The sequence below is a fragment of the Nomascus leucogenys genome, chromosome 14, assembly GCF_006542625.1.
Source record: "Nomascus leucogenys isolate Asia chromosome 14, Asia_NLE_v1, whole genome shotgun sequence".
Lineage (NCBI taxonomy): Eukaryota > Metazoa > Chordata > Mammalia > Primates > Hylobatidae > Nomascus > Nomascus leucogenys.
Window position 1 is genome coordinate 33,310,704 of NC_044394.1, and position 19,667 is coordinate 33,330,370.

Below are 19,667 nucleotides of genomic sequence, written 5' to 3' on the forward strand. Positions count from 1 at the left end.
TTCAACTAATCTTCCAGAAACTGCCATTTGTCTATTTTTGTGACATCAAGAAGAATATCCACCATTATCTGAAAAGCCTATTAAAATACTCCTTGCTTTTCAACTACATATCTGTGTAAGGCCGGTTTTCTCCATGTACTTCAAGCAAAACAACATATGAGAGCAGATACAGGAATCTACCTGTCTTCTAGAGAAGACAGACATTAAAGAGATTTGCAAAAATGTGAAACAATGCAATTCATCTGACTAAATTCTTTAAAATATATAATTATTTTTTATAAAATACATGTGTCAGTGTGTAATGGGTTTACTCTTCTTTTTAAGTGAATTACCAAATATTTTAAAAATTTCTCAGTTATAATCTCCAGTATGGTAACTGTCTACCAATACGACCCTCATAAACAAAAGCTTTTTGGGTTTCTCAGTAATTTTTAAGAGTGAAAAGACTCCTGAGGCTGAAAATTTTGAGAACCACTCCAGTAGGTCACTGTGCCATTCAGTTAGACTAGTTATGCTAGGATAACCCCAAAATCTCAGTGCCTTAACACAAGGAACGTTTTCTTATGCCAAGATTTTCTGTGTTGGGTGACCCTCTAGGGCACTGTCTTCCATGTAGCAACTCAGCATTCCAGCATTTTAGAGTCTCTGCCTTCTTGTAGTTGTATCATCTGGATCATGAGACCTTCTTAATCATGACTGCAAGGGAATACAGAAAGTAGAGGGTTATAGTGTAATTAAAGGCTTCAGGCTGAAGTGACATCACTCCTGTTTGCAGCTCATTGGCCAGAAGTAATTACATGGCTTTATCCACTAGAAGGGGCTTGGGAAGTACAGTCTTATGAGTGTCCAGAAAAGATGAGAAACAGAGTGAACACTAGTAATGTCTACCACAGTTGCCAAAGGAGTAAGTGGTAAAAGAGAGTTGAGGACAAGATCTTTAGTGTCATAATTTAAGGGATAGGAAGATAAATAAAAAGATTCTTCAGAGGAATTAGAAGAAGAGGAATGTTAGGAACTTTCTGTGTCACGGGAGCTGAAAGTAGAAAGAATATTAAGAAGGAAGAAGTAGTCAATATTGTCAGTTGCTGTAGAATGGTTACACGCCTAAGAACTGAGATTAGATTTAGCTTCCTACTTCACTGAGATAATTGAAGCTATTCAATGAGAACTTCTACAAACTGTCCCCTGCATCTACCCACCTACCAGCTATTCTCAAATTCTTTATCTTCTCCCCCAGTATTATAGATAAATTGTTTCTTATTTTATTTAAAACCACTTCCCTAGATCCAGGCATCTCTTACGTGCTTAAGGACATTACACTGGAAATTCCTCCCCCTCTCCCATTTCATCAGTTTTTTCCTATGTACTGAGTCATTCCCATCACCATGTAAACTTAATAATATTTCTTCCATCTTAAAGAGAAACAAAAAAAAACTTTTCTTAATTCACTTCCCCCAACAGCTTTACTACCCTATTTATCTTCTCCCCTTAACAGGAAAATTCGTCAAAAGTGTTGTCTATACTTGCTGTCACCAGTGCCTATCCTTTAAGTCCTTCAAATTGTAACAAAAACATCAAAAGAACTAACATAACTAATTCCATTTTCGTTTAAGGGAACTTTACCCATTGCTACACATGGGCTAGGTTAATTTCAGAGCACTGAGATTAAATGTAAAAACAGGAATCATGTAGTTTTTTAAACTAATTCTGTGATTATTGAGGAAGTATGTAAACAACTATGTTTTATTAAAGATTTATAGGTGCATTGTGACCTGACCAAGCACAGAGAAGTTCCCAACCCCCTTGGACCCTTACTGGTGCCCAGATATTTGTACTCATTGGTCACTTCTTGGTCCCAACCCCCTCCTCTTCCTTTTGCCCTTAACATAAAAGCAGCCTGAAATTTGTTCTGATTTAAGATGGTACTTTAGGACGTTAGTTGGCCATCTTCTTGGTTTACTGGCTTTCCAAAATTAAGTTGCCTTCCTTGCTCCAACTCCTTGTCTCCCTGCTATTGGCTGTTGTGCGCTGAGCAGGATGAGTCTGAACTTGGTTACAAAATCAAGCCTTTCCCACCACCTTTTCCATTGAAACTGCTTTTGTCAGGTGCATCAGTGATTTCCACTCTCCTGAATCCTATGATCATTTCTCAGCCCTCATCCTTCTCAACCTTTCCTCAATATTTGAAACAAAAGGTCACTTCCACCTCCTTGGAACATTTCCTTCACTTGACTTGACTTCCAGGAAATTAGAATATCTTGAGTTTTTTTTTTTGAGACGGAGTCTCGCTCTGTCGCGCAGGCTGGAGTGCAGTGGCGCAATCTCGACTCACTGCAAGCTCCACCTCCCGGGTTCACGCCATTCTCCTGCCTCAGCCTCTCCGAGTAGCTGGGACTACAGGCGCCCGCCACCACGCCCGGCTAATTTTTTGTATTTTTTAGTAGAGATGGGGTTTCACCGTGGTCTCGATCTCCTGAGCTCGTGATCCGCCCGCCTCGGCCTCCCAAAGTGCTGGGATTACAAGCGTGAGCCACCGCGCCCGGCCGAATATCTTGAGTTTTCTACCCACCTTACTCCCAGTGTTCTTTGCTTGGTATTTCTTTTTTCCACGAACACTTAGAGTGTTCCAGGGCAGAGTCCTTGGTCCTAGGTTCCTTTTCCTCTCTACATTCATTTCCTTGGTGATTTTATGCAATCTTGTGGCTCTTTCCCATATGCTGAAAACTCCTAAATTTGTATCTCAAGCACAGACCTCTTCCCTAAGCTCCAGGCCTTTATATATCCAACTGCCTACCCAACATTTCCACTTGAGTGTAGGATAAACACCTCAAACTTCACATGTTTAATACTGAATTCTAATTGTCCTTCTGAAACTTCTTTGCCCTTGCTCAGGCCACAAAACCTTAAGAATATTTATTCTTCAGTCCCACTTCCTTCTACAATCAGCAAAGTCTTGTTGATTCTACTTTCAAAATATATCCAGAATCTGACTATATTTCTGCACTTCAACTGCTATCAACTTGGGCTCCCTGCTCCAACCTTTGGTCTCCTATAAGTTTATTCAGAGCACAGCAGTCAGAGTAATCCTATTACAGCTTAAGTCAAATCATATTATGCCTTCGTCCCAAACCCTCCAGTGGTCTCCAGTCCCACTCAGACCAAAGCCAGAGTCCAGAGTCTTTATTATGTCCTTTATTATCTCCCCAACCTCACCTACTACAATTTTTCACTTTCTCTGATCCAGCTGGATTAGCCTCCTTATTTTTTCTCACATATGTTCCTGACTTCAGGTCTACAGCCTGGCTGTTCATTCTGCCTCGAATGCTCTTTCCCAAGATAATCACATGGATCAGACCATCATCTCCTTCAGGAGTTGTTCCCCTTGAGGGAAATGTCTAAGGCCTATTTGACATTTCTGCTTCCTCCACTCCATCCCCACATATACACTTCTGATCTCCTATACCTAGCTCTATTTTTTTCATAATATGTGTTTCTCAAAATACTGTGTAATTTATCTCTGTTCGTTTTTCTTTCTCACTTGGCTAGAATGTAAACTTCATCAAGACAAGGCTATTTGTCCATTGTTTTCAGTGCCAAATTTCCAGTGTTAAGAACAGTGCCTAGAACGTAACTGGCGCTCAGTGCATACTTGCTGAATGGATAAATGAGTGTTTGGACATGAGTGATGATGACCAAAAGAGTAGCGTGGGAGAAGCAAGATGTCAAGGTGTTCAGGAAGAAATGGTGGAGAGGAAATAAATATATTGATTGCAATAACGCTAGGGAAGTGTAGAGATGATAAAATCAGTAGAGGTTTGTTTTGCGTGGCATTGTTTTTACGATGGGAACACAGAGCATATTTTATAGGCAGAAGGAATCTGCAGAGAGAGAGATTACAATGTTGTGAAAGTTAAGGAATGGGTACTTGTACTTCTGTTAGCATTTTTTGTATTAGTTAAATTTATTAATACAGTGATCCTTAACCTAGCTGTGCATCAGAATCCCCTGTGAATTTCTTTAAAAAATAATAGGTGCTAGGTTCCATGAGAGACCTACTGGGTCAGAATCTCTCAGATGGGGCACTAATATTAGTATTAAAATACACACACACACACACACACACACACACACACACACTACTTTCTGGTTCATGGATAAGACGCTGTTGAAGGACAGCTTTGGAAAGCAGGCAGTATAAGCCCACTTCTATGTATCTCTAATGAGCAGTTCAGTCCAGGCCCAACAATGAAAAGCAAGCAGAGTTTGTGACACCTCAAAAGAAAATTAATCATTCTGAAGTTTGGGATTAATCTGTGCGACTTTCATTTTTCATAAAGCATAAAAGATGGAAAGTCAAGAATAGAAGTAGCCAATATTCTTTGAAACCATAAAAGTATATGCACAGAAATTCCATCTGTGACACACATTATTCTTGAGATTTTAACCTTCATTAGCTGTGAGTTTAGCGGCTCACACTGGTGCTAACTACGCTGTCAGGAAACTTCCTCGTATGTGCCATGGGTGTCATTTTGTCTGTGGAGCCCACAGTGGAAACCTCCTATGGTGTAATGAAATTAGAAACGAACAACCAAAGGACAGGAAAAATAAATCTAATGGATGTGATATTTTAATCCATCCTTCTGAATAGATTAAAATCATATCTCTGGAAAAAAAGGCATCAGCTTGAACTTGTAAGCTGTTTCAAAATAAGCAACAATTAGAGTATTATGTTACTATTATGTAGCAAGTAATATATTTGAAGAAAGATAATATTGTCTTGCATGTATATATTAGAAAAAAGATTCATAATAAATCAACTAAGTATTTTAGAGCTAGACAAAAGCAGAGCATCCGAATTAGCCAAGGATAGGATAGAATTAGTAAAATCTTTAGATAAAAGACTAAAAAAAGAAAACCCAACAGACTTGATCAATAAGACAAAAAATAGAGACAACTCTTAGCAAAAAAAAAGACAAACATTAAAAAGGGTTAGAACTACAAATATGGATGTTTTAAAATTTTGTAAGAGAGTATGTACAACTTCATGTCAATTTGTAAATGTAGATGAATGTATGACTTTCTAAAAAAATAACTTTCCAAAGTGTACTTTATAAGACATTAAAAAGGGTGAGCAGATTAATAGCCACAGAGGAAATGGAAAGTATTAACATTTCTACTCCTAGGATAGTACCAAACATTGGGAATTACAAATGAATTATATCAAACTTTTTTTCAGCAAATAATTTCCCTGTTATAAGAATTACTATAGAATATGGAAAAACATGGAAACTTCCCAGTTCTTTAAATTAGCCAAAGAAAACTTACAAAGTAACCTCAATATAAACATCGATATTAAAATCCTAAATAACTACTCAATTGAATTTAACAATGCATTAAGATATCCTGACCTAGAAGGGTTTCTGCTGAGAGTGTAAGGGTAGTTCAGTGTCAATAAATCTATTACTGCAATTCATCACATCAGCAAATTAAAGGAATGACTTATGATCTCATGAAAGGCCAAAAAAAGGTACAGATAATTCTGCATTGTTCCCCTTCAAAACACAAACTAACAAAAAGAAAACTCGTGGTAAGATAGGAGTAGAGTGAAACTGTTCTGACTTGATGAGTACCTTTCAGAAATCCACAGTAAGCTTCTAAGCTCACAAGGAAAGATTAGAAGTGTTTCCAGTGAAGTCTGACACGAGATAAAGATGTCCACTATCACCTCTACTCTTTTGTGTTCTTCTGCAATCCTCTCTTAAGAAATTATGTATTGAATAGGAAAAAAAAAGAACCTGGTACTGTGCATAACATGTTTAATTATTTAAGAAACACAAGAATATCAACTGAAAAATTATTAAAACTAACAAGATTTTTTAAAAAAATTGGCTAAATACATGGTCACCCCAAATTAAGCTTCCCTATATATCAGCAATAAACAGTCAGAAAAATAAAGAATAAAGATCTTATATAGACGATCCACAACCCAAAATGCCTAGTAATAAACCTAACATAATTGTGTTACTGTTGGAGGGTGTCCAGGTTCTTGGCATTTTGAAAAAATAACTGGACAAAACGCACAAAGCAAGGAAAGAATGAAGCAACAAAAGCAGAGGTTAGTTGAAAATGAAAGTACGCTCCACAGTGCGGTAGCTGGCTGAGCAGCAGGCTTAAGGGCCCCAGATACAGAATCTACTCCCATCCAAATACCCCACAGAGGTTTCTCATTGGTCACTTGGTGTTCACCTCATGTAAATGAAATGGTGGCCTGCAATCAGTCTGATTGGTTGTGAAAAGCAACCAATCAGAGGCTGAAGTAAAGTTACAAAGGTCACACTCCTATGTGAACTCCTATGCAAACACTGGTTGCTTCCTGCAACCAATCAGAGGCTAAAGTGAAGTTAAAAAGTTGCACGTCTATGCAAACAAAGACTTGGCCAGCAATCAGTCTGATTGGTTGTGAACAGCAGGCATCAATCAGAAGCTGAAGTTACCAAGTTACACTCCTATGCAAACCAATCAGATATACTTTCTGCAACCAATCAGAGATATTTTCAATTTTCCATCTGCCGCCAGAAAAGGTGGGGGTTTGCAAAGGGAGTAGCCTCTCTGGTCCATTTGTTACTTTGGCATGGAAAGTTGAGGTTTTCCTTTTGATTTAGTTCTAGGAAGTCAGTGTGAATTGGCCTTAGGTTCCCTGCCTCCAGACCCTATTCTCCTGCCTCAATTGTACAAGACCTACACAATTAAAACATTAAAACTTTAAGGGACATGGGGGCCTGATACAAATGGAGATGCACACACCATATTTCTAGATAGAAAAATGCAATGTTGAAAGATACAAATTCTTCCCAAATTATAAATTTCGTGCAGTGTCATTCAAAATTCCAAATGGGTTATTTATATATAAAGTTTTACAATCTAATTCTAAAGTTCATTTTAAAGAAAAATACACTAGACAAATCAAAAATTTTTTAACAAGAACATTGGGGAGACTTGCCTACCTTGTTAAAGTCTATATCAAAACAATAGAACTATATGACTTTTTTTTAAAAAAGGGGGCCAGGCGCGGTGGCTCACGCCTGTAATCCCAGCACTTTGGGAGGCCGAGGTGGGCGGATCACGAGGTCAGGAGATCGAGACCACGGTGAAACCCCGTCTCTACTAAAAATACAAAAAAATTAGCCAGGCGTAGTGGTGTGCGCCTGTAGTCCCAGCTACTCGGGAGGCTGAGGCAGGAGAATGGCGTGAACCTGGGAGGCGGAGCTTGCAGTGAGCCGAGATTGCGCCACTGCACTCCAGCCTGGGCGACAGAGCGAGACTCCGTCTCAAAAAAAAAAAAAAAAAGGATATTGGTGCAGAAAAAGACAAATAAATAAAACAGAAGAGAGACTCCAGAAACAGATCCAGGTCTATATAGGATAAAAATGCAATTTTAAACCAATTGGGACAATTCAAAAAAATAATGAAATTATACTCTTGCCTCATATTCTGAAAAATAAAATTTAGGTGAATTAAAAAGCAAACATAGAGAAAAATTAAAATATGGGAAGTAAATGTGAAGTGCTCCCTAACCTAATGTTGAGGAAAGTGCTTTTAAGTAAAGTCTACACCTCAAAATCTATAAAGAAAAAAAATTGGCCAGGGGTGGTGACTCACACCTGTAATCCCAGCCCTTTGGGAGGCCCAGGGCGGTGGATCTCTTGAGCCCAGGAGTTCGAGACCAGCCTGGGCAACATAGTGAGACCTTATCTCTATAGAAGAAAAATTAAAAGAAAAAACATTATCCAGGCATGGTGGTGCACACCTGTAGTTTCAACTACTTGGGTAGCTGAGGCTGGAGGATTGCTTAAGCCTGGGAGGATGAGGCTGCAGTGAATCATTACTGTGCCACTGCACTCCAGCCTGGGTGACAGAGCGAGACCCTGTCTCAAAAAACAAGAAGAAGAAAAAAATTGACATATTTCATTCATAAAAATTAAGAAACTTTTCTTTTAATGAAGCAACAGACTGGGAGAAAATATTTGCAGCACGTGTAATATATACATATAAAAAGCTCCTAAAAATGTAAAAGAAAAATGGATGAGAGGTAATTTTTCTCTTTTCATAGAACAATTCATAGAAGATAAACAGTTTGCCAATGTATATGTAAAAACATGTTCAGCCCCTCTTGTAACCATAGGTACAAATTAAAATGAAGGAATATTTCTTGACCATCAAGTTTAGAAATCTAAAATATTCATAATTTTCAGTGATAACAAAGAAGTGTTCATTGGTCAAACCTTTCTGGAAGGTAACTGAGACATAGCTCTCAATATTTAAGGTGCATGCCCTTTGACCTGGTTGTTTCTATTTTAGGAAACTGCCCTATAGAAATATTTGTGAATCAGTGTAAAGATGAATATGCTGGGAAGTCCAGCTCTATCTGCAATAAGAAGAGAAATAAAAATTAAAAAAAAAAATAACCCAGATTTCCATCATGGGGAGGTAGTTAAGTAGGTTGCATCCGTACTGTGGAATATTATGCCATCCTGAAGAAAAATGAGGTTGACTTATATGCTGATGTGAAAAGATTGGCAAGAAACATTTTTTAAAAAAGGAAATCACTGAATAATGATCTTAGTATAATTCTGTTTACACAAAAAAAGAAGTATCAATGTGTAATTTATTTACCAGTGAATAGAAAAATCACTGGGAGGGTACAGAGGTAACTTGTAGAACTTACATGTGAGAATGGGAATAAATGTGAGGAAGGAAAGGGGAGGAAGGGTAGACTGTCATATTCAATCTACACTGTAATGTATGGCCTGAATCTTATAAGAAGAACGTGTTCAAGTAGCACCTGTGTCAAGGCAAACATTGCTAGAGATACAATCGAGGCTCGCAGTGAAAGAGACCGGATGTAGTCTCAAGATGAATCTCGCAGAGACCTGGTAGATAATCCGTGTGTTATTTCTGATACTATTAGTAACATTTCTGTCAATGAAAACTATTTTGGTGACCAGCACTAATCCTCTTAGCTAAGGCCATGTCCCTTGACGTTTTTCCAAAAACATAAATTAAAACTAAAACCATTTAACTGGTAGAATCTTAGATTTTATGGATTTGAGGCATATCCCATGCCATGGGTGTTAAGAAATGAATGCCCTAGTCCAAATCTGATGGTTGAACTTTCCCAGTATCCTCCAAATTCCAGTCATTTAGCGACTTAACCCTGTAAGGCAATGTTGGGTGGGGAGTTTATGGATGATACAGGTGGAGGATGATTATAAGGTAAAATAGGATGAACCAGCTCGGTGCGGCATCTTCACTCTTCATCTTCTCACCCTCTTCTGGACAACTGCTGACATTCTGTGATATTTGGCATTCACCATAAACATTGCATGATCCAGTTCTCCTTGATATCTTAGTGCTTGGACTCTTCCCTGTATTGGCATCATTAGGTCAGCAGATGAACACTCAGGATTGTTTCTTTTCTGTTAGTAGAGCACCAAAAGGTAAGAAGCCAGGAGGCTTTCTCCTCATGGTTCTCATCACTGGATAAGAAATGTGGGTTGAAGAACGTGAGCTAATTAGGACTCCAAACAACCTCTGCCCCCCCTCACCTCAGTACTTAAGTGGAAGGTCCAGAATCTTCCTAATTGTGTTAGTGCTAGCTTAAGGAAAGTATATCATTGGAATTCATCTCTTTTATTTTGAAAGAGAAATTTGTTGTTCTAAAACTGAGATTAAGCAAACTGTGTGCCCAGCACCCTTAATTCCATGCTGATAAAAGTCACTTTCCTTTGACAATGTTGATTACTAAGAGCTAACTGACAGAAGATAAAATCATGTTGCTTGGTAGGTCTAATTAATAGCCACAGATCAATCTGCCTGTTATTTTATTCTTAGATATAGCACTTGTTATTTTTAATTAATGGTTGACATCTCAAAATGGCATTAGTCATCCATACCTAAATATTAACACATGCCTCCTGCTAAGGAGATGTCCGTTTTTTGACTTAGCAGGCTTACTGGCCTGTGAAATAAACAGCTGTCTGGAATTAGGAGTCTGGATGTTTATGTAGATATTCCCTAAGGAAGGATACATGTTTGTTTTCCCCAAACTTTTTTTTCAAACTAGCACACTGACTATTGTCCTCCTAAACCAATAAAAGTCATTAGCACTTCACCTTAGAAGTGTTAACAAAATAGTGAGATCAAGCCTGTTGGAGTGACGGTGTCGAGTTAATGACATTCCCTGCATCTCTCAACACGACATTACACCAACAGGAGCCACCATTGGTTCATTTTATTCTTTTTAATTTAATTATTTTTTTTTTAAGACAGGGTCTGGCTCTGTCACCTAGGCCAGAGTGCAGTGGTACAATCACCATTGACTGCAGTCTCAAATTCCTGGGCTCAAGCAATCCTCCTGCCTCAGCTTCCCAAGCAGCTGGGACAACAGGCATGCACCACCATGCCCAGGTAGTTAAAAAAAAAAATTTTTTTTTTTTTTTTTTTGTAGACATGGGGTTTCCCTGTGTTGCCTAGGCTGATCTCAAACTCCTGGGCTCAAAGGATCCTGCCCCCTTGCCCTCCCAAAATACTGGAATTACAGGCGTGAGCCATCGCACCCCATCTACTTGGTTCATTTTAGAGAATAACATTTGCGCTTCCCTTGGCGGAGACTCTGGGGAGCTGCCTCACTGGCTGATTCATTCTCTGGGGACAGTGCCGTGCCGGCGCACAGAAGAGGGCCTCCAGGGGCCACGGCCTAGGCACACGACCTTACCCCTCTGACCTCAGCAGCTGGTTTGGGGTGACCCCTTACACTAGCAGGGCCAGTCGGGTGCTTTTTCTAGGGTTTTTTTTTTTTAGTAGACAATGACAGGGACAAGGAGTCGTCTCGGAGGTGCTCTCTACCACAGCACTCCGGAGAGCAGGTCCCCAAGCCTCCATTGCTGAGGCCTCGGAGCTGTCTGGTTCTCTGGCTGGTCAACTCTTCCTTTCATCAAACGACCCCAGCAGCTTTTCATATTTTCCTTAAGTTAGTCAGTCCTGTCTGTTACATAACAGCATAAGGAGAAACAAACCAACTTTTAGTTATTGCACTAGAGTTTAAATTATGATTAAGCTATGTACTGAACCATAGTGGTTGTCACTTAATTAAGCAAATTTTGGTCATTGCTTGTTATGATCTTTCTTTTCCTGTTCTTTCTCCCAAAGTTAGTAATTAAGGAGTCAGGCTGACATAGAAATGTTGCAGAGTTAATGTTTGTCTTTTAAAAGTTTGACAATGCTGTAACATGAAATTCTGGCATTTTGTCAAGTAATGAGTCTTATTTTGTTACACAGGTGCTATGTAAATGCTTCCTGACTAAAAAAAAAGTTCCTCAGATTTTCGGGGGGAAAAAAAAGAATGTTCTTCAGATCTTCGGACCACAGAGTGCAAAGTGTTGCACCAACATATATTAGCTTATTATTAGAGAGTGAAGTATAGCTTTAAACTGCAGCAGCTGGAAATGGAGTTTTAGGTTGAACACACATTATAGGTAAAGAAATAACACCACCAAAGCTGGGAAGCAGAGCAAGGGCCACACAGGTCACACCGCCTGGCAGGCTGAGGAGCGCCTTTGCCTTTCCTCAAAGTTGTTCTTGGCAGCTCCTACAGCATGAGAGGTACAGATGAGGCAGAGCAGCCTGGACCTTCCTAGGTACTGGAGGCAGGACGCGCTGCCTGCCCACCACTTCCCACACTGGCTCCATCAGGAGAAACAGGGCTGAAGACAAGGTTGGAGGTAACTTTGCAGAGGAGAAGCCACAAGCAGAACTCTCAGAACATGGGGTAGAAGCAGTCTGGGTGCAGTGGCTTACACCTGTAATTCCAGCATTTTGGGAGGCTGAGGCGGGTGGATCACTTGAGGTCAGGAGTTGAAGACCAGCCTGTTAACCAACGTGGCGAAATCTCATCTCTACTAAAAATACAAAAGTTAGCCAGGTGGGGTGGTGCCCGCTTTAATCCCAGCTATTTGGGAAGCCGAGACAGGAGGATCGCTTGAACCCAAAAGATGGAAGTTGCCGTGAGCAGAGAAGATTGTGCCACTTCACTCCATCTTGCGCAACAGAGCAAGACCCCGATCCAAAAAAAAAGAACAGGGGGTGGAGCCAAGATGGCCGAATAGGAACAGCTCCCGTCTCCAGCTCCCAGCCCCAGCGACACAGAAGACTGGTGATTTCTGCATTTCTGCTTGAGGTACCGGTTTCATCTCACTAGGGAGTACCAAACAGTGGGTGCAGGATAGTCGGTGAAGCCCACTGTGCGCGAGCCAAAGCAGGGCGAGGCACTGCCTCACTCGGGAAGCGCAAGGGGTCAGGGAGTTCCCTTTCCTAGTCAAAGAAAGGGGTAACAGACGGCACCTGGAAAATCGGGTCCGTCCCACCCTCGTACTGCGCTTTCCCAACGGGCCTGGAAAACGGCACACTAGGAGATTGTGTCCCGCACTGGCTCGGAGGGTCCTATGCCCACGGAGTCTCGCTGATTGCTAGCACAGCAGTCTGAGATCAAGCTGCAAGGCGGCAGCGAGGCTGGGGGAGGGGCGCCCGCCATTGCCCAGGCTTGCTTAGGTAAACAAAGCAGCCAGGAAGCTCGAACTGGGTGGAGCCCACCACAGCTCAAGGAGGCCTGTCTGCCTCTGTAGGCTCCACCTCTGGGGGCAGGGCACAGACAAAAAGTCAGCAGGAATCTCCAGAGACTTAAACGTCCCTGTCTGACTGACAGCTTTGAAGAGAGTAGTGGTTCTCCCAGCACACAGCTGGAGATCTGAGAACCGACAGACTGCCTCCTAAAGTGGGTCCCTCACCCCTGAGCAGCCTAACTGGGAGGCACCCCCCCAGTAGGGACAGACCGACACCTCACTCGGCCGGGTACTCCTCTGAGACAAAACTTCCAGAGGAACTATCAGACAGCTGAATTTGTGGTCTCACGAAAATCTGCTGTTCTGCAGCCACCGCTGCTGACACCCAGCCAAACAGGGTCTGGAGTGGACCTCTAGTAAACTCCAACAGACCTGCAGCTGAGGGTCCTGTCTGGTAGAAGGAAAACTAACAAACAGAAAGGACATCCACACCAAAAACCCGTCTGTACATCACCATCATCAAAGACCAAAAGTAGATAAAACCACAAAGATGGGGAAAAAACAGAGCAGAAAAACTGGAAATGCTAAAAAGCAGAGCACCTCTCCTTCTCCAAAGGAATGCAGTTCCTCACCAGCAACGGAACAAAGCTGGATGGAGGATGACTTTGACGAGTTGAGAGAAGAAGGCTTCAGACGATCAAACTACTCTGAGCTACGGGAGGAAATTCAAAACAATAGCAAAGAAGTTAAAAACTTTGAAAAAAAATTAGAAGAATGGATAACTAGAATAACCAATGGAGAGAAGGGCTTAAAGGAGATGATGGAGCTGAAAGCCAAGTTTCGAGAACTACGTGAAAATTGCAGAAGCCTCAGTAGCAGATGCGATCAACTGGAAGAAAGGGTATCGCTGATGGAAGATGAAATGAATGAAATGAAGCGAGAAGGGAAGTCTAGGGAAAAAAGAATAAAAAGAAATGAACAAAGCCTCCAAGAAATTTGGGACTACGTGAAACGACCAAACCTACGTCTGATTGGTGTACCCGAAAATGACGGGGAGAATGGAACCAAGTTGGAAAACACTCTGCAAGATATTATCCAGGAGAACTTCCCCAATCTAGCAAGGCAGGCCAACATTCAGATTCAGGAAATACAGAGAATGCCACAAAGATACTCCTGGAGAAGAGCAACTCCAAGACACATAATTGTCAGATTCACCAAAGTTGAAATGAAGGAAAAAATGTTAAAGGCAGCCAGAGAGAAAGGTCAGGTTACCCACAAAGGGAAGCCCATCAGACTAACAGCTGATCTCTCGGCAGAAACTCTACAAGCCAGAAGAGAGTGGGGGCTGATATTCAACATTCTTAAAGAAAAGAATTTTCAACCCAGAATGTCATATCCAGCCAAACTAAGCTTCATAAGTGAAGGAGAAATAAAATACTTTACAGACAAGCAAACACTGAGTGATTTTGTCACCACCAGGCCTGCCCTAAAAGAGCTCCTGAACAAAGCACTAAACATGGAAAGGAACAACCGGTACCAGCCACTGCAAAAACACGCCAAATTGTAAAGACCATCGAGCCTAGGAAGAAACTGCATCAACTAATGAGCAAAATAACCAACTAACATCATAATGACAGGATCAGATTCACACATAACAATATTAACGTTAAATGTAAATGGGCTAAGTGCTCCAATTAAAAGACACAGACTGGCAAACTGGATAAGGAGTCAGGACCAATCAGTGTGCTGTATTCAGGAAACCCATCTCACATGCAGAGACACACATAGACTCAAAATAAAGGGATGGAGGAAGATCTATCAAGCAAATGGAAAACAAAAAAAGGCAGGGGTTGCAATCCTAGTCTCTGATAAAATAGACTTTAAACCAACAAAGATCAAAAGAGACAAAGAAGGCCATTACATAATGGTAAAGGGATCAATTCAACAAGAAGAGCTAACTATCCTAAATATATATGCACCCAACACAGGAGCACCCAGATTCATAAAGCAAGTCCTGAGTGACCTACAAAGGGACTTAAACTCCCACACAATAATAATGGGAGATTTTAACACCCCACTGTCAACATTAGACAGATCATCGAGACAGAAAGTTAACAAGGATATCCAGGAATTGAACTCAGCTCTACACAAAGTGGACCTAATAGACATCTACAGAACTCTCCACCCCAAATCAACAGAGTATACATTTTTTTCAGCACCACACCACACCTATTCCAAAATCGACCACATAGTTGGAAGTAAAGCTCTCCTCAGCAAATGTAAAAGAACAGAAATTATAACAAACTGTCTCTCAGACCACAGTGCAATCAAACTAGAACTCAGGATTAAAAAACTCACTCAAAACTGCTCAACTACATGGAAACTGAACAACCTGCTCCTGAATGACTATTGGGTACATAATGAAATGAAGGCAGAAATAAAGATGTTCTTTGAAACCAACGAGAACAAAGACAGAACATACCAGAATCTCTGCGACACATTCAAAGCAGTGTGTAGAGGGAAATTTATAGCACTAAATGCCCACAAGAGAAAGCAGGAGAGATCCAAAATTGACACCCTAACATCACAACTAAAAGAACTAGAAAAGCAAGAGCAAACACATTCAAAAGCTAGCAGAAGGCTAGAAATAACTAAAATCAGAGCAGAACTGAAGGACTTAGAGACACAAAAAACCCTTCAAAAAATTAATGAATCCAGGAGCTGGTTTTTTGAGAAGATCAACAAAATTGATAGACCGCTAGCAAGACTAATAAAGAAGAAAAGAGAGAAGAATCAAATAGATGCAATGAAAAATGAAAAAGGGGATATCACCACCGATCCCACAGAAATACAATCTACCATCAGAGAATACTACAAACACCTCTATGCAAATAAACTAGAAAATCTAGAAGAAATGGATAAATTCCTCGACAAATACACCCTCCCAAGACTAAATCAGGAAGAAGTCGAATCTCTGAATAGACCAATAACAGGTTCTGAAATTGTGGCTATAATCAATAGCTTACCAACGAAAAAGAGTCCAGGACCTGATGGATTCACAGCTGAATTCCACCAGAGGTATAAGGAGGAACTGGTACCATTCCTTCTGAAATTATTCCAATCGATAGAAAAAGAGGGAAGCCTCCCTAACACATTTTATGAAGCCAGCATCGTCCTGATACCAAAGCCTGGCAGAGACACAACCAAAAAAGAGAATTTTAGACCAATATCCTTGATGAACATTGATGCAAAAATCCTCAATAAAATACTGGCAAACTGAATCCAGCAGCACATCAAAAAGCCTATACACCATGATCAAGTGGGCTTCATCCCTGGGATGCAAGGCTGGTTCAACATACGCAAATCAATAAATGTAATCCAGCATATAAACAGAACCAAAGACAAAAACCACATGATTATCTCAATAGATGCAGAAAAGGCCTTTGACAAAATTCAACAACCCTTCATGCTAAAAACTCTAAATAAATTAGGTATTGATGGGACGTATCTCAAAATAATAAGAGCTATATACGACAAACCCACAGCCAATATCATACTGAATGGGCAAAAACTGGAAGCATTCCCTTTGAAAACTGGCACAAGACAGGGATGCCCTCTCTCACCGCTCCTATTCAACATAGTGCTGGAAGTTCTGGCCAGAGCAATCAGGCAGGAGAAGGAAATAAAGGGTATTCAATTAGGAAAAGAGGAAGTCAAACTGTCCCTGTTTGCAGATGACATGATTGTATATCTAGAAAATCCCATTGTCTCAGCCCAAAATCTCCTTAAGCTGATTAGCAACTTCAGCAAAGTCTCAGGATACAAAATCAATGTACAAAAATCACAAGCATTCTTGTACACCAATCACAGACAAACAGAGAGCCAAATCATGAGTGAACTCCCATTCACAATTGCTTCAAAGAGAATAAAATACCTAGGAATCCAACTTACAAGGGATGTGAAGGACCTCTTCAAGGAGAACTACAAACCACTGCTCAATGAAATAAAAGAGGATACAAACAAATGGAAGAACATTCCATGCTCATGGGTTGGAAGAATCAATATCGTGAAAATGGCCATACTGCCCAAAGTAATTCATAGATTCAATGCCATCCCCATCAAGCTACCAATGACTTTCTTCACAGAATTGGAAAAAACTACTTTAAAGTTCATATGGAACCAAAAAAGAGCCCGCATCGCCAAGTCAATCCTAAGCCAAAAGAACAAAGCTGGAGGCATCACGCTACCTGACTTCAAACTATACTACAAGGCTACAGTAACCAAAACAGCATGGTACTGGTACCATAACAGAGATATAGATCAATGGAACAGAACAGAGCCCTCAGAAATGATGCCGCGTATCTACAACTATCTGATCTTTGACAAACCTGACAAAAACAAGAAATGGGGAAAGGATTCCCTATTTAATAAATGGTGCTGGGAAAACTGGCTAGCCATATGTAGAAAGCTGAAACTGGATCCCTTCCTTACACCTTATACAAAAATTAATTTAAGATGGATTAAAGACTTAAATGTTAGACCTAAAACCATTAAAATCCTACAAGAAAACCTAGGCAATACCATTCAGGACATAGGCGTGGGCAAGGACTTCATGTCTAAAACACCAAAAGCAATGGCAACAAAAGCCAAAATTGGCAAATGGGATCTCATTAAACTAAAGAGCTTCTGCACAGCAAAAGAAACTACCATCAGAGTGAACAGGCAACCTACAGAATGGGAGAAAATTTTTGCAACCTACTCATCTGACAAAGGGCTAATATCCAGAATCTACAATGAACTCAAACAAATTTACAAGAAAAAAACAACCCCATCAAAAAGTGGGCAAAGGACATGAACAGACACTTCTCAAAAGAAGACATTTATGCAGCCAAAAAACACATGAAGAAATGCTCATCATCACTGGCCATCAGAGAAATGCAAATCAAAACCACAGTGAGATACCATCTCACACCAGTTAGAATGGCCATCATTAAAAAATCAGGAAACAACAGGTGCTGGAGAGGATGTGGAGAAATAGGAACACTTTTACACTGTTGGTGGGACTGTAAACTAGTTCAACCATTGTGGAAGTCAGTGTGGCGATTCCTCAGGGATCTAGAACTAGAAATACCATTTGACCCAGCCATCCCATTACTGGGTATATACCCAAAGGACTATAAATCATGCTGCTATAAAGACACATGCACATGTATGTTTATTGTGGCACTATTCACAATAGCAAAGAGTTGGAACCAACCCAAATGTCCAACAATGATAGACTGGATTAAGAAAATGTGGCACATATACACCATGGAATACTATGCAGCCATAAAAAAGGATGAGTTCGTGTCTTTTGTAGGGACATGGATGAAACTGGAAAACATCATTCTCAGTAAACTATCGCAAGGACAAAAACCCAAACACCGCATGTTCTCACTCATAGGTGGGAATTGAACAATGAGAACTCATGGGCACAGGAAGGGGAACATCACATTCCGGGGACTGTTGTGGGGTGGGGGGAGGGGGGAGGGACAGCATTAGGAGATCTACCTAATGCTAAATGACGAGTTAATGGGTGCAGGAAATCAACATGGCACATGGATACATATGTAACAAACCTGCACATTGTGCACATGTACCCTAAAACCTAAAGTATAATAAAAAAAAAAAATAGAACAGGCAGTAGAAGCAGAGAGGGGCAAACTTTGTCCTGGTCAGTGGAGTGGGGGTGTCAGCTGAACACTCAGGAGCCTCATATCTTTGTGCGACCTCTCACACTCTAACATCGTCTTCTAAGTCACTGAATGGCTCCCAATGCTGCAGAGGAAGGAAAGCAAACAATTGGTATTTGGGAGCTCTGGGCAATAGGGGACAGCTCAGCTCCAGCCTGTTTGAATTTTTTAACTCATTTTCAGCACAGGACATGATCTGTGCCTTTGTGATCTGTGACCATTAAACACCAATGCTACGAAGTTGTACTGGCCTATGTAACTCCTAGCATCCACTCATTTGTTCAACAAATAAATACTTATTGAGCTCCCACTTAGTGCCAAGCTCTGCTCTAGGCACTGAGGTGACAGAAATCCAGGCCGTCCAGGAACTTCCTTCTAGTGTATGAATTTGTTCCACGACATCGCACTACTTGATTTGTTCAAACCAAGATCTAAAGTCACGTTTGTGGGAGGATGGTTGGTCGTCTTTCTGCTGCCTGGCAACTTTTGTTTTTCAACCCTGCTATGTACACAAATGCATTAGCTAATCTCTTGGGCAAGGATCCAAGACTCAGAATAGCAAAGTTGGGCTTTTGCGGGGTAAACAGCCCAAAGACAGGCAGAAATGAAGTTCTCAAGCAGATGAGACAAATGAGCATGGAAGACAAGGCTAGTGTTCTCTGTACGCAGGGGCCAGCTCTTCTCATGTCTTCTTTCTTGACCTGTCGACAGCCTGATAATACCTGGAGCTGAACTTGGGAGTCACCTCAGAGCTATGTAGGCTACAAAAGACTCTGTTAGCTCCTCCTTAAGATGTATTTCTCTTAAATAGCTAATTGCAAAGTGTCTGATATTCATTTTATTTTTTCTTTTCCCTCGTCCTCAGTTTTAAAACACGTTCAGGGAAAGATCACAATTCTTATAGAATTCCACCTTCCCTCTCAGGAACAGCAAATTGAGGACTGGAGGTCAGATGGGTTTTGGTAGCACTAGGCTAATGCTGAGAGTTCCAGCCAGAATACAAGCTCGAAACTTTGGCCTCCAATAGATAAGGTGGTTTACGTTATTTCTCCCATTTGCTTTAATTTCCAAAATCCAAAGTCTTTCTTTCTTCTACGACAACAGTTTTAGTACTGTGAAAGGCAATGCAATTTACTGTTAAATGCCAATGGAAATGTCATGTCATTACCCAGTATGGTGCAGTGCTTCATGACCTTCAGTTCTGATGATTAAACTTTGCAAGATAGGCAAATAAGTATGTCAACACATGCCGGCATCTTCCTATGCCTACAAACACTTTGCGGCTGTGTGGATTTACATTCCTGCCTCATTCCATTAA